The sequence below is a fragment of the Cryptomeria japonica genome, chromosome 7 (genome assembly GCF_030272615.1).
Source record: "Cryptomeria japonica chromosome 7, Sugi_1.0, whole genome shotgun sequence".
NCBI classification, from domain to species: domain Eukaryota; kingdom Viridiplantae; phylum Streptophyta; class Pinopsida; order Cupressales; family Cupressaceae; genus Cryptomeria; species Cryptomeria japonica.
This window is the reverse complement of record NC_081411.1, coordinates 150,353,178-150,368,610: the sequence shown is the minus strand read 5'-3', so window position 1 is coordinate 150,368,610 and position 15,433 is coordinate 150,353,178.

Here is a 15,433-nt window from a genome sequence, read left to right as displayed (position 1 = left end):
AAAAAGTAATTTGTTCCCTCTTCATTGTTCTCTTCTACAACAACTTGGTACACATGACCTGCATTTTATAGAATGATAACTAATACCAAAAATAATGCTTGATGTAACAAAATGAGCCTTAAAAAATTCCTACAATAAAATTAAGCAAAAAAATCACCTAGTTCCACTAGGATAGATACATGGTCGAAATCAACTGAGGCTTCCATCTGGTTCAACTGCAGTGCTTTGGGATTTTGATAGGTATCAATGGGAACCAACGGTCTACAAGACCATTTATCAACCCACTCTTGTGATTCACATTCTTCCCACAAAAAATACATACATGAAGAGAAAAAACATACAATTTGTCTAGTATAAATTACTAGTGAACTTGCATTTCAACTTCTATATGAGTACATGTCACTCGATCATGCAACTGTAAAATAATATTGAGAGTTTTCAATGTCAAATTCAATGATCAAACAAACATATATATGAACCGTTAACGTACTTTCATTACCTAGTCCCATTGTAGAGTAACACCATCACACAATTGTTGTTGCATCTGTCAACTCAACACCACCTTCATACTTCAATTCTTCTCTAGCTAGGGCTCTTTTTATGCATGCTCCTGCACCATCATGCTCTCCCTTTCTATGTCCAGCCTAAGTGAAATTCCAAAAATGTTGTACATCGCTAATCACATTCATCCTAGTCAACCAATAGAACATCCTTGCATTCTTGAATTGTGAGGTGCAATTATCTGACCATATTATGTGTTGGTTGTATCGTATGTTCCTGTCTCTTAAATTATCATAGAAAACTTTAAATCATCCTTGCACAAACTCTGATGAATGTGTACAATCTTCACTCATGTAGAAGTAATACTCTCTTACAACCTTTCTATCCTCATGTATGCTATCATCTGCATGCATGAATGATATGTGTATAAAAAAAGAAACTTCTATAGAATGGTAATACATAGATTGCACTTCATTTTGAGGTTGTGTATAATTTTCAGCAAAATCAATGATAGAGAAAATGGTATTAAGATGAAATGTGTCCTTACATAACTTGAATTGCTCATCTAACCATTGAGCTCTATGTGTGTGCATTAAATGTACTCATAAACTATTTTTTCTTGAAAAGTTCTCATAAATTCAGCTACACATATATCATTTTTAACTAACTTGCATCTCTTCAATTCTTTTCCATGTTTCACCCCTTATGTCATTGTCTTGTACTTTCCAAAAGAAACTAGTTTCTTATCAATTTCATGTGTGCTATCGAAATGTAGACATCTTGGTAAATGTTGCAAACCACCACATGTAGCACAAGAACCTTTCAAACACATCATCTTATACTAAATGCAACCATCATCTCTTTTACATAGCACACTTGAAATAAATTCTTTTGGTGATTTAGGAGGTGCTTGTATATTGCATTTTTGAAAAACATCATTAGTGTGCAAAGTACAAAATATATGACGATAAATATCATAGTGCATGGAAAATTCAATATGCATCCTACAACAACACGTGGTGCATACATGATTAATTTTATCGAGAATTGGGTTCAAAATACTCATTGATGTCAATTAGACACTTTGGTTTCCTATGAATGATTCTAGGAGGTGTTAACATTCATGCATTGTGTGCATTGGGTACACTGATTACATCAAATAGAGTCAGTGTATGTTCATCATTTAATTGATTATACAATGTCATCTCTTCTTCAATTGCATTAGGTTCATTTGGTAAATCAAATGTTGTTGGTGCATCTTCATTGTTTGTTTCATTATTGATTGTGATTTCTTCTTAAATTGCATTAGGTTCATTTGGTACATTGAATTGAGATGTTGTGGATGACGTACCTTATTGTCCCATTGTTCTTAGGTCACTTAATTTCTTCATACACTGCCTTTGTCTTTTCTTTTCAACCTCTTGTTGTTCCACTATTCCTCGCTTGTTCTTTCCCGTCATTAATAATAGCTTTCCTAAATAGAATCATATTACATATATATGTAAATAAAAACTTAAGCAATCAAATAGCCATAAAATTGAGTATTATCATTATTTTAAAAAATCAAAACTATTAAACAATCACAATAACATTGACCAAACTAATTACAACAACAATTCAATCATTTAAAATCATTCAAAATAAAAATTTCACTTACTTTCACATATAAAACTATCATAGAATTGCAGGATTAGTTGTAGTGGAGCCTTCAATGACTTCAAAAACTCCTATTGAGGAGGTTGTTGAAGTTGTTGGGAAACTAAGAGTATGTCCAAAAAATGCGTATGAGTCATGTTTAGTTAACTCGTATGTGCTATTAGTCCCTAAAAATGTCGAACAGGCCAATGTTCATATTTCACATACCTTGTATATGCTTTTACCTCTCCAAACCCTATATGTGGTCTAATTTTAAAACTTGTATGCATTACTTATAGTAAAGAAAAGGTGAAAGAAAATGGGAGAGAGTGAGAAAATGGGGGAGAGAGAGAGAGAGAGAGAGGGGGGGGGAGAGAAAGGGGGGAGAGGATGGAAAAGGGAGGAGGGAGATGAGTGAGAGGAAGAGAGAGAGAGGATGGGAAAGGAAGAGAGATAGAGATAGTGAGAGGGAGAAGGAGATGGGGAGAGAGATAGAGAGAGGATGGAAAAGGGATGGAGGAAGAGGGGGAGAGAGAGAGGGGGAGAGAGAGAGAGAGAGAGAGAGAGAGAGAGAGAGAGAGAGGATGGGAAAGGAAGGGATATAGAGGGGGAAGGGAGAGAAAGAGTGGGGAGGGAGATAAGAAGAGAGAGGATGGGAGAGAGAGAGAGAGAGGGGATGGGAAAGGATGGGAGATATAGAGGAGGGAGAGAGAAAGAGTGGGGAGGGAGAGAAGAAGAGAGAGAGAGGGATGGTGTATGGAGGAAGGGAGAGAGGGGGAGCATGTTAATTTGTTTATTTTGTAAGCACTATTGGTACTTCTTTTTATATTATAATAATGGTTCTTCTTGCCACCTTAGGACACCATATATACCTTAGGACATCATATTCTCCTAAAGCGTCATGTGGTGTGCTAAGGGATCATATGATGTCATTAGGTGTTAAGTGGGGTCCTAAGAGAGATAGAGAGGGGGAATAAAGAGAGAGAGGATGGTAAAGTAAGAGAGGAAGAGGGGGGGGGAGAGAAGAAGAGAGAGAGAGGGATGGGTAATGGAGGAAGGGAGAGAGGAGGAGCATGGTGGTTTGTTATTTTTTTCATATGGTCCTACTTGGAGTTGTATGGTGTACATCATATGGTGTCGTTAGGGGTCATGTGGGGTCCTAAGGGGTCATGTGGGGTCTTAAGGGGTCATATATCATAATAATGGTTCACATATCCCCATTAGGATACCATATGACCTCTTAGGACACCATATGATCCCTTAGGACACCATACGACACCTTAGGACATTGTATGGTCCTAAGGGGTCATATGGTGTGCTAAGGGGTTTTATGGTGTCATTAGGGGTCATGTGGAGTCCCACTGGTTCCACACATGTATTACAATATGATATAACAAATTTGGACACGATATGACCCCTTAGGACATCATATGCTCCTAAGGGGTCATGTGGTTTGCTAAGGGGTCACATGATGTCATTTGGTGTTATGTGGGGTCCTAAGGGAGAGAGAGAGGGAGAGAGACAAAGAGATGATGAGAAAGGAAGGGAGATAAAGGGGGGAAGGAGAAAGAAAGAGTGGGGAGGGAGAGAATAAGAGAGAGAGGGGGAGCATGTTGGTTTGTTATTTTTGTAAGCAGTATTGGTATTGCTTTTTATATTATAATAATGGTTCATCTTGGCACCTTAAGACAACATATGACCCCTTAGGACACCATACAAACCCTTAGGATATCATATGGTCATACTTGGAGTTATATGGTGTCCTAAGGGGTCATATGGTGTTGTTAGGGGCATGTGGGGTCCTAAGAGGTCGTATATCATAATAATGGTTCACATTGCCCCCTTAGGATACAATATGACCTCTTAGGACAGCATATGACTCCTCAGTATACCATGCAATGCCTTAGGACATTGTATGGTCCTAAGGGATGATGCAGTGCGCTAAGGGGTCTTATGGTGTTGTTAGGGGTCATGTAGGGTCCTAGTAGTGCCACACATGTATTACAACACCATATAACCCATTAGGACACTATATGACCCCTTCGAACATCATATGCTTCTAAAGGGTCATGTGGTGTGTCAAGGGGTCACATGATGTCATTAACTAGGTGTTATGTAGGGTCCTAAGGGGGAGAGAGAGAGAGAGAGAGAGAGAGAGAGGAGAAGGGAGATAGAGGGGGAGGGAAAGAGAGAGGATGGGAAAGGAAGGGAGATAGAGGGAGAGGGAAAGAGAAATAATGGGGAGGGAGGGAGGGAGGGATATAATGAGAGAGAGAGAGAGAGAGATGTCACATGATGTTGTTAGGGGTCATGTAGGGTCCTAATTAAACCACACATGTATTACAACACCATTTGACCCCTTAGGATATCATACATATTCCGAGGGGGTCATATGGCATCATTGGGGGTCATGTGGGGTCCTAATGGGGCCGCACATGTGTTAGAACATCATATGACCGCTTAGGACATCATATGGTCCTAAGGGGTCATATATGTGCTAAGGGACCTTACATGATGTCATTAGGTGTTATATGGGGTCTTGAGAGAGAGAGGGTAGGAATACAATGTAATAAGATATCAAAACACAATATATATGCATATATTTTATATACATATATGTATACATGCATGCATACACATATATATACATATGTACATATAATATATACATATATGCATATATACACAAACACATTTTAAACATACATATGTATTTCTTTGTGTTAGGTTGTCTTTATGTGGACATAACCCATACAGGGTTTGTCTTCTTACAAATGCATATGCAGTTTTGTTTATTAAAACCCCATATGCGCTTTATATTCAAAATAACCCATATGCACTGTATGACAAATTTGTGGGTTGGAAGTTTGATTTCTCTCCATTTCCCTCCTTTTTGGCATGTTTTGTTTTATGAACTTGGTTGCTTGGCTTTGTCATCATTAGGTTTACACTTCATCAATTGGGTATTTCTAAAATTTCTACCATCTTTTCACCTATCTTCTGAGATTTCTAACCATATATTTTTTTAAAAAATTGAACAACAATAACATATTATTCTTGAATTTCTTTTACCAATGTCTCCATAGTTCCCAAAGACATATGTGTACCATTTTTTAAAAATTTTTTGATGTACTTATCCAAATTTTTAAAAATTATATATTATTGTAATGCACTTTATTATTTACAATTTAAAAAAAAAATCATTTTTTTATTATTTTGGTGCAAGTTATGCTTCGTGCACAAACATGTACTTGATTTTCAGGATATGCTCGATTCAAAAAATCATAAAAAAAATGCTGAACAAAAAATAAAATAAAAATACACAACTTCTACTGCTAACTCTTAGCTATCTTTCTACCAAAGGATTTGTCAAAATACTAAATCTAAATATGACTTTTTTGATGCGCATGTCAAACATTGTGTTATGTTTTTCAGAAAAAATCAAGATTTATTTTTCATGCATGAAGGATTTGACCCCCTTAATCTTATCTAATTTTGAAAAATATTAGTTTGGAAACTAAATTTAGAGTACTACAATCTTTGTTCTTTGAGTATCTTCATATCTTGAGTGGATGAATCTCAACTTTCTCCTTCAAGATTAGGTTTACCCGATTTCAAAAAAAAGTGTCCACTTATACCCCCCTTTTTGCACACCATCTTGGTGCACTTACTCTGGTGTTGATGTGTTGGATTTGTGTTGTTGATTAAATTGTTTATGTGTTGCATTAATTTTGGTTTAGACTGATTCCAACCCCCCTCTCAGTCTTGTCTTGGGTTCAACAATTGGTATCAAAGCAAGGTTCCTCTTGAGTAAGCTTAACTGCTTCAAGTAGATTCGGGGTGTAGGACGTGCATTACAAAGTTTTGATATTTGATGGCACAAACGTTTTGTACTAAAAGGAGACAATGAATTCAGACTTGGATACATTACAAAATGGAATATGTTATGTCATTCAAACCCGATATACACCCTCGCATGGTAATCCTCAAACTCCGGATGAGATAAAGTTAAAAGAGACTAATATGAAATATAGAGATATAATTTTCAATTGTATAATTGATTTAGTGTTTGGAAGAGTAAGAGGATTAAAAGAAGTGAAAGTTGTATGAAACAAATGTTTGGCATTTGAAGGAGATCTAAGGACAAAACAGGCTAGGCTAATGAATTTAAGGTAGAAGTATGAATATTTGAGAATGCATGAAGATGAAGGCATTGAGAACTAGATTAATAAAGTGATTGAACTTGTTGATGGTATTATAACTATCGACAAACATTTGGATGAAAGTGATGCTATTCAAAAGATCTTGTTGACCCTGCCGAAATACTTAAACAACAACAAGGTGTGCAATACAAGTGTAGCGTCCTAAAATTGCGACACTTGCAATTTCGACCGCATTTGGGTCTTCACGATGGTGATGCAACATTGAACCTGAATGGAGACCCCGAAACTTGCTCATGACATCAAAAACTGCATTTTTTCTTGCACCCTGGCCTGATCCTCCTTGCACCCTGCTGTCCCGGGAGGTGGGACCAGAGCACCCAGCGCCCTGGTCCCCCAGAACCATGGCGCCCAGTGCCCTAGTCCCTGGCCCTATTTTGGGCCCGGTCTCTTTTGGGACCTCGGGTCTTTTAGTTTGCAATTTGGAAAATATTATTTCCTGGTCGGCCTAAGGTCGGGAAAATCAGTCTATCAACCCTAATTGACAAGTATATAAACTACATTTCCTCTCTCATTTGGAAAGAGGGAAAAAAAAAGGCGAAAGCGATACTCAAACATTCAAACATTCAAGCATTCAAACATTCCTTCAAGCAATTGATCATTCTAAGTCTCCATTCAAGGCTAAGTGTTGCATTCAAGATAAGGATTCAACCATTGAAGAGGAGATCACATACTACAACATACAACATACAACATACAACAACATCTACACCTTCGCATGTAAGAATACAAACATTCTTACAACAAGGTACTAGTACTTGTTTTGTATTACAGTCATTTACATTTACAACATTTCTCATTTCTTGGTTAATTCCAAAACTGGGGTTTGACCTAAGGGCAAACCCCTAATCCCTAACCCCCCAATCATCTCCACTTTTCTGTGTGTAGGTTGCAGGTACGTGGCTGTAATTGAAGATCTGGAATCCTTGTGCAGAGACAAACAGATCCCCCTTTGTTTCACGGATTTTTCGGAGGACCGTGTGCACGCCGAGCGCCATCATCCCGTCAACTTTCGCTCAAATTTGTAGGACAGTACCGTCTCGACATTTTATTGCTAATTCCAGGTCCGCAGCTTCATCCTATATCTCTATCTTAGTTTATAAGCAAATCTTTCTCACTTTCTATGTATTCCTAGTTTAATCATTCTATCTACATTCTTTACAAAAGAGGGTAGCCTTGCTATCTTAACCCTTGAAACTCATTTAGAATCCAATCTTGCATTGTGTGGGATTGGATCTTGTGGGTTTCAACCCCTCTTTTGAATGTAAAGTCTCCCCTAAGTGAAAACCGACAATCCTAAGTGACCCCCCCTTTTCCCTTGGGAGTGGTGGAGGGAACACTTAGGGTTCGCTCACGATTTTCCGCTTTACATTTTGGTGAACCCTACATGAACATCCTTTCTGATTATTCATGGTTAGATCTGAAAATTGGATGCCTTGATTACATTTCCATGTTTGATCTTTTGCAAAATTTTAGAGGTTAATTGCATAAAAACCCTAAATTTTCTTTTTAGTAATTGAACTTATGAAATGTCTAATTGTTAGTGCTTGTTTCAGATCTACCCTTCTATTGCAAATTATCAATTCATATTTGTGCTTTAATTTTGAAAATTAAGTGGTTAAGTGTCAAAACCCTAATTTTTGAAACCCTCTTGATTCAACCTTTGACTGATAATTTCACTGATCAAAACATCTCCAAATCAGCTGTAACTTTGGAATCCGCAATAAAATCATAATATCTTTCATCTCTGAAAATTTGGAAAAAAGTTGCGAGGACCGTGTGCACCCCGAGTGCCATCATCCCCGACATTTTTTCCAAAATTTCGGGAGCTAGATCTTACTGTATTTTTCTGCTAAAATCCAGAATTTTGGCTGATTTTATCAATTCTAACACTTTCAAAATTAAAGTCAAAGTTGGTCTAGGGATTGCTTGGATTAAGGCTTCTAAACATTCAAAAATTGGTGAAATTGAAATTTTGTGTCAAAAATGTGTTTCTTACTGTCCTAAATCTGAAAAGTGTGTTGGCATTCATTCAAAATTTCAGTGCTTTATTCAAATTTTTGCCATTTGTGACTTTTGAAATTAAGTGTTTAATTACAACAACTTTGATTTTCGCTTTCAAAATTGAATTTTGCGTGAAATTGAGTCAATTTTCAAAATTCAAAACTTGCATTGCTTTTGGTATTCCCTCTAAAAACATAAAATTCAAAATTTCAGTTTCCCTCTCTTTTTCAAAATTCAAATTTTGCATTTTTCGACAATCTTGGTAGGGTTCAATTTCGAGATTGCAACTTTAATTTGGCCTATCTACAGATCGTAAAATCACTCAATTTTTTCAGATTAGCTCTAAAATCATCATAACTTTCATCCTTGAAAATTTCAAAAAAAGTTGCGAGGACCGTGTGCACTCCGAGCACCACGGTCCCTGATATTTTTCTCAAAATTTCAGGAGATTTTTATGATTGCATTTAACAGCTTAAATCCAGAAGATTGGCTGATTTTACTGAAATTTGCTACCTCTAAAATTCAAAATCTTCTCTTCCTCTCTAGTGCATGAGTTTTATAAAATTAAGCCCTACTTACACTATTCCCATTAGACGAAGCCGTAGAATTAAGTCTTTCCGAGGTTTAATTTCCGAGGAGATGGAACCTAATAGCCTTTTTAATGAGGACATGGGTAATTCCTCTAATCCTCTTAATGATGAAGAAGCTCTCCATGAGGTTTCTGTAGAACAAATTTCAAAATTGGATAACCAATTTGATGATTTTTGACAATGGATGTCTCAAGAATACCCCGATAGTCAAGCTCTTCCTTTAATTGAGGGTCTAAAATTTATGCTTCAAAGTGATAAGAATGGAATTGATATTTTGCGTGGTATTGCACACATTGTGGATTTGAATGTGATGCCTATGAAGAGTTGTGCTGAAACTTTAGGTTATACACAACCTCCTACACAAGTCAATCATTCTATTCCTTTGACAACTTCTATTGCTAGCATACCTACCTTTACATCAAACATAATGACTACTTCTATACAAGACATTTCGCCTATGATCACCAGTCATGGGGGCAATCCTTCCTCTTCAATTAATCCTCTTCCTTCATTTAATCCAACTTCTTCATTCATTCCTTCAATGAGTGTTCCTATTACATATCCACAAATGAACATGATGCAAGGGGGCAATTCATTCAACCATTCCATTCCTCCTTGTAGTGTTCCTCCTTTCCAATCATCCCCTATGACTAACTATCATAGTGTCCCGCCACCTTACTCTTTACCTTCTTTCAATAACATAACACCTCCATCTCAATATAACACGTCTAATATGAACTCTTCGACTGAAGCGACCATTAACAATCTTGCACAAATTGTCTCTTCTTTACAGCAACAAATTGCCTCTATGAATCAATCTAAGTTTAGTGTGCCCACATTTGATGTTGCGAGCCCACTTTCTCTTGACATTGTTCGAGCTTTTCCTCCTAAACATGTTGAAATCCCGCATTTGGAGCTTTATAATGGTAAAGGTTATCCTCTAACACATGTTAAGACTTTTCAAACAATATGTACTGATTTTGCTTATGACCAAAGGTTGCTTGCAAAACTGTTTACTAGGACATTAAGAGATAAAGCCCTACAATGGTATTGCTCGTTGCCTTATTATTCTATTACTTCTTTCGAACAACTTGCAAATGTTTTCATTCAACAATTTCAAAATAATATAAGTCCTAAAGTTACTTTGATTGATTTAATGCATTGTAAACAAGGTGTTAAAGAAAAAGTGACTGATTTCATTGGTAGATATAAGCATTTGTATGCTCAAATTTCTTTTCCAGTGCCTGACAATGATATTCAAAGAATCTTTATTTCTAATTTACAAAAAGATATTCGAGATAAACTTCTATTTTCTGAGTTTACTTCTTTCCAACAGTTGTGTGCAACTCTTCACAATTATCAACTGACTGTGAGTCAAATGGAACAATCACATCCTATGGCTCCGAGTGATAAGGGTGATAGTAGTCAACAACCATTTGGGAAGTTTAAACTGAATAGAGATTCCATCAAATTCAATGAAAACATCATCAACAACAATGTGAATGCAGCATCAGGTGTGCCTCCTATTTCTAAGTTTTTTAAGAAAGAAAGAAAGTTTACTCCTTTGAATGAATCATTGCATAGTATTATGAATAAGTTATTGGAACAAAATGTGCTTACTCTTCCTCCTATAAGGCAAATCAATCCTACAAAGATTAATTCACCCTATTTTGATAACAAATCTTTTTGTCAATTTCATCATCAACCTGGGCATGATACTGAAAAATGTTTTGCTTTAAAGGGCAAAATTCAAGATTTGATTGATAATAATACTATCTTTGTTTCTGGAGTGAATGATAAAGGCAATACATCTGTAGCTCCTCCTAACCAAAATCTTCAGATTTTCACTGATCCGTTACCTTCTCATACCTCTAATGCGATTGAGGCTAATGATTCTTCTTTCTCATCTGATGGTCTTGTGTCTATGACTCCGAATGTGATTAACTTTGTAGAGAAGCAAGAAAACCCTAAAGAACCTTCCATCACATTTGATTCTAGTGAAACTATCAGGGCACTTGATGGTCCTTTATACATAGTTGCAAAAGTCAAGAATACACCTTGCCGTGGAGTGCTTATTGATCATGCTTGCATGGTTAATATTATTACTGAGGAATTTCTTTTTACTTTGCAATTAAATCAAGTGGTCTATGACAAAACAGATGTGGTTGTGAAATTATTTGATGCATTTTCTTCTCCTGCAATTGGTTCTATTACATTACCTATTGAGGTCCATAACAAATCCCTTGATGTGACCTTTGCTATTATTCCTTCCTCCGAACAATTTCGTGTGAAGCTTGGCTATCCTTGGCTATCTTCCATGAAAGCTATTGCTTCTCCTATTCATAAATGTTTGAAATTTCCCCATAATGGTGAAGTTGTTACTGTCAATCATAGTCTCTTTAAACCAGCTGAAAGAACCTCTAGCGTTCCTATTGATTATTTTTGGCCTAAACAATTCCAATCTCTTCCTCCGCGAAGTGATCCTCTTTTCAAATCTTATCAAAAGTGGAAAACAGATATGATCCTATCTTTAAGTGAACCTAGAACACCCAAACTTGATATTCCTATCGTTCTTGAGAAGGAAGTTCTTCCTTTGAAAGATAAAACTAATGTCTTTCCTCAAGAAGATTCCCAACCCATTCTTATGGATGTGACTATGTCTATGTCTGATAAACTTCCCAAAAGTAGACCTATACCTCCTCGTCATGATGGACTTGGTCTCCTTCCTAAACCAAATATTCCTCCTTTATATGGAGCAGTTCCTCCTCCTTCCTTTTATAATGAGAAGAGACCTTCCTCTTCTCCTATTATCCAGCCTAAGAGACCACAACCTATACACCCAAGTGATAAGGATGAGAACATTCCTCCTCCTCAATCTTTTCAACTTCCTACTAAGACTAGACGAAACCGTTCTGCACGTGAACGCCGATGAAAGCGTCGTCTTAGAGCTCAAGCAGCTGCTTCTCAAACTTTTCAATCTCCAAAAACACCTTCAACAAGCATTATTCCATTCTCTCCAAAATCTCCTAAACATAAGATGCATGATGGTCTTGATCCTGTGCGAGTTAAAGATCCTATTTTTATAAATCTTGATGATGATATAGATGAAAATGTTATTCATGATGAAAATGTTACTTCTCTTGCTTCTGATAGTGAATATGAACTTGTTGATGTTGATAACCATTTATCTAACAAATTTTCTAGAGCACTTATCCTAGCTCCTAGACAAGAACAACGTGGCTTGGAACATGAACATAGCCCTTGTTTGGATCTTGTGATAGCTCCATCTGCTATGTCGGATGTTCCTCCTCTAGCATGTTCCCTGCCTTCTCGAAACATTGATCAGCAAGATCGGGGGGTAGATGACGTGCTAGACTAGTTTCATTAGCATAGCAGATTCTCTCCTCCTCTCTTTTATTACTTCTTCTATGTGTTATCCTCATTCTTCTATTCATTGTCCTTAGTGTTGTCTACTTGAGGATGATGCAAAGCATTGCGACCTCTTTTGGTCTCTCTCATGTTGACTCAAAAGACACATGTGTTCCCTTCTTCTAGGTGACCTTCCTTGATTGGGGAATGAAGAACAATTATGCATACATACATATGATATACATGAATTATCATACAGCATACTGACCCCGAGGAAAGTGAAGTCACCTCGTGCTTTGTGTTTTGTGTTTATTATCCTTGGGTTTATCTCACACTTGGGGGCTAAATCTTTGTGATAACGTGCTCCTTTCCCTTCTCGTTTCTTATGTGTATCACTACGTTAAAGAAATCACCCTCATTGAGGCATGTGTGATCGCTTTAATGTAGGGGGGCATACACCCTGTCTATCCCTTCAGGATACTTGAAAATTTCTTGGCGAACTTAGCTTTGCCTTGAAAATCTTCGGTATTTCTCTTGCATGACTCATAGTGAGGGAACCTTACTACTGACAGTCATGGTTCTCCCTCGTGATCTTCCCTTTTACTTTGTCAATCGAAGTCATAAGATCCTTAGTCCACTGGGGGCTTGGTGTGTCTTGCCTCCTTGATGTGGTGAAAGTCTTTCAATGTTGTTTCCTTGTACTTTACCGGAAGTATGAGCGTACGCTTATACTCCCGCTAAAGTGGGGGCTAAATGTAGCGTCCTAAAATTGCAACACTTGCAATTTCAACCGCATTTGGGTCTTCACGATGGCGATGCAACACGGAACCTAAATGGAGACCCCGAAACTTGCTCATGACATCAAAAACTGCATTTTTTCTTGCACCCTGACCTGATCCTCCTTGCACCTTGCTGTCCCGGGAGGTGGGACCAGAGCGCCCAGCGCCCTGGTCCCCCAGGACCATGGCGCCTAGTGCCCTGGTCCCTGGCCCTATTTTGGGCCCGGTCTCTTTTGGGACCTCGGGTCTTTTAGTTTGCAATTTGGAAAATATTGTTTCCTGGTTGGCCTAAGGTCGGGAAAATCATTCTATCAACCCTAATTGACAAGTATATAAACTACATTTCCTCTCTCATTTGGAAAGAGGGAAAAAAAAGGCGAAAGCGATACTCAAACATTCAAACATTCAAGCATTCAAGCATTCAAGCATTCCTTCAAGCAATTGATCATTCTAAGTCTCCATTCAAGGCTAAGTGTTGCATTCAAGACAAGGATTCAACCATTGAAGAGGAGATCACATACTACAACATACAACATACAACAACATCTACACCTTCGCATGTAAGAATACAAACATTCTTACAACAAGGTACTAGTACTTGTTTTGTATTACAGTCATTTACATTTATAGCATTTCTCATTTCTTGGTTAATTCCAAAACGGGGGTTTGACCTAAGGGCAAACCCCTAATCCCTAACCCCCCAATCATCTCCGCTTTTCTGTGTGTAGGTTGCAGGTACGCGGCTGTAATTGAAGATCTAGAATCCTTGTGCAAAGACGAATAGATCCCCCTTTGTTTCACGGATTTTTCGGAGGACCGTGTGCACTCCGGGCGCCATCGTCCCGTCAACTTTCGCTCAAATTTGCAGGACAGTGCCGTCTCGACATTTTATTGCTAATTCCAGGTCCACAGCTTCATCCTATATCTCTATATCAGTTTATAAGTGAATCTTTCTCACTTTTTATGTATTCCTAGCTTAATCATTCTATCTACATTCTTTACAAAAGAGGGTAGCCTTGCTGTCTTAACCCTTGAAACTCATTTAGAATCCAATCTTGCATTGTGCGGGATTGGATCTTGTGGGTTTCAACCCCTCTTTTGAATGTAAAGTCTCCCCTAAGTGAAAACCGACAATCCTAAGTGACCCCCCCTTTTCCCTTGGGAGTGGTGGAGGGAACACTTAGGGTTCGCTCGCAATTTTCCGCTTTACAACAAGAAAGATGATTTAAGCAAGTATACTATTGATCTACTTAAAGGTACCTTAGTAGCCTTTGAAATTTTAGAAATGGAGGAAGAGAAAAGAGAAAGGAAAGAAGTAGCCTTTAATGTTTTAAGACATGATGATCTAGAATGTAGTGGAGACATAGATGAAGCTAAGGCAAACTTTGTGAGAATATTGCAACAAAGCACTGGAAGATACAAAGTTAAGCTACCTCTGAAATGTTTCTCATGGAATAATTGGACATTATGTTTCTCACTGCACTTACAAGGAAGATTATAAGAGACTACATGATGATGAGAAGAGAAATAAGACTAGAAGACATAAATTTAATAGAAGAGAGAAAAGGGGCTTATGTTCTATTAAAGAACATACATCTGAAGATGAACTTGATGATGACTCAAATGAAGAATCCTTATTTTTAGCAATTGAAGAAATGAATAATGCATTAGAGAAACCATGAGAGGAGAAAATAATCAAGACTATGTTGCATGCTAAAATAGAACCAAATACGTCAATCATTGACTCTGGATGTTCAAACCATGTGACCTGTGACAAAGACAAGTTTATTAATCTCAAGAGATATGATGGTGGATTAGTGAAAATTTTCACAAAAGATGAAGCAACTATTCAAGGTATTAAAAGATCTCTCTTGTAATTTTTCATACTTCAGAGTTTATATTTGTTTCTTTAATAATTTCTAAAGAAATTTTTTATAGAAATTTTTTTATATTTTAAATTTACTTCTCTATGACACAATCCTAGTAGAAATCTCTTCCTTTTTTGGAGAGTCCCACATTTATGTCTACATGATATAATGAGGAATCAACTTTCCTCTTACATGACATTCCTTCACCACTATATCTTCATTGAAGTTTATATTATCTTTTTTGAGAGCTTCAAGTGATTCTTTTCTATAGGGTTCTTCATGTCTATAAGATTGATATCACTAAGAGGTTTACTTACTAGACATTTCATATCAATTTATGGATTCTCACCTTTTAGTTCTTGATGAAACTATTAAGGACATTTTTCTTCTATTTGGTGGTATCTCACATCGAGTTATAACATCTCCTATTCTAGATAATTCTTGTTCCCTAATTACCACATCATTGT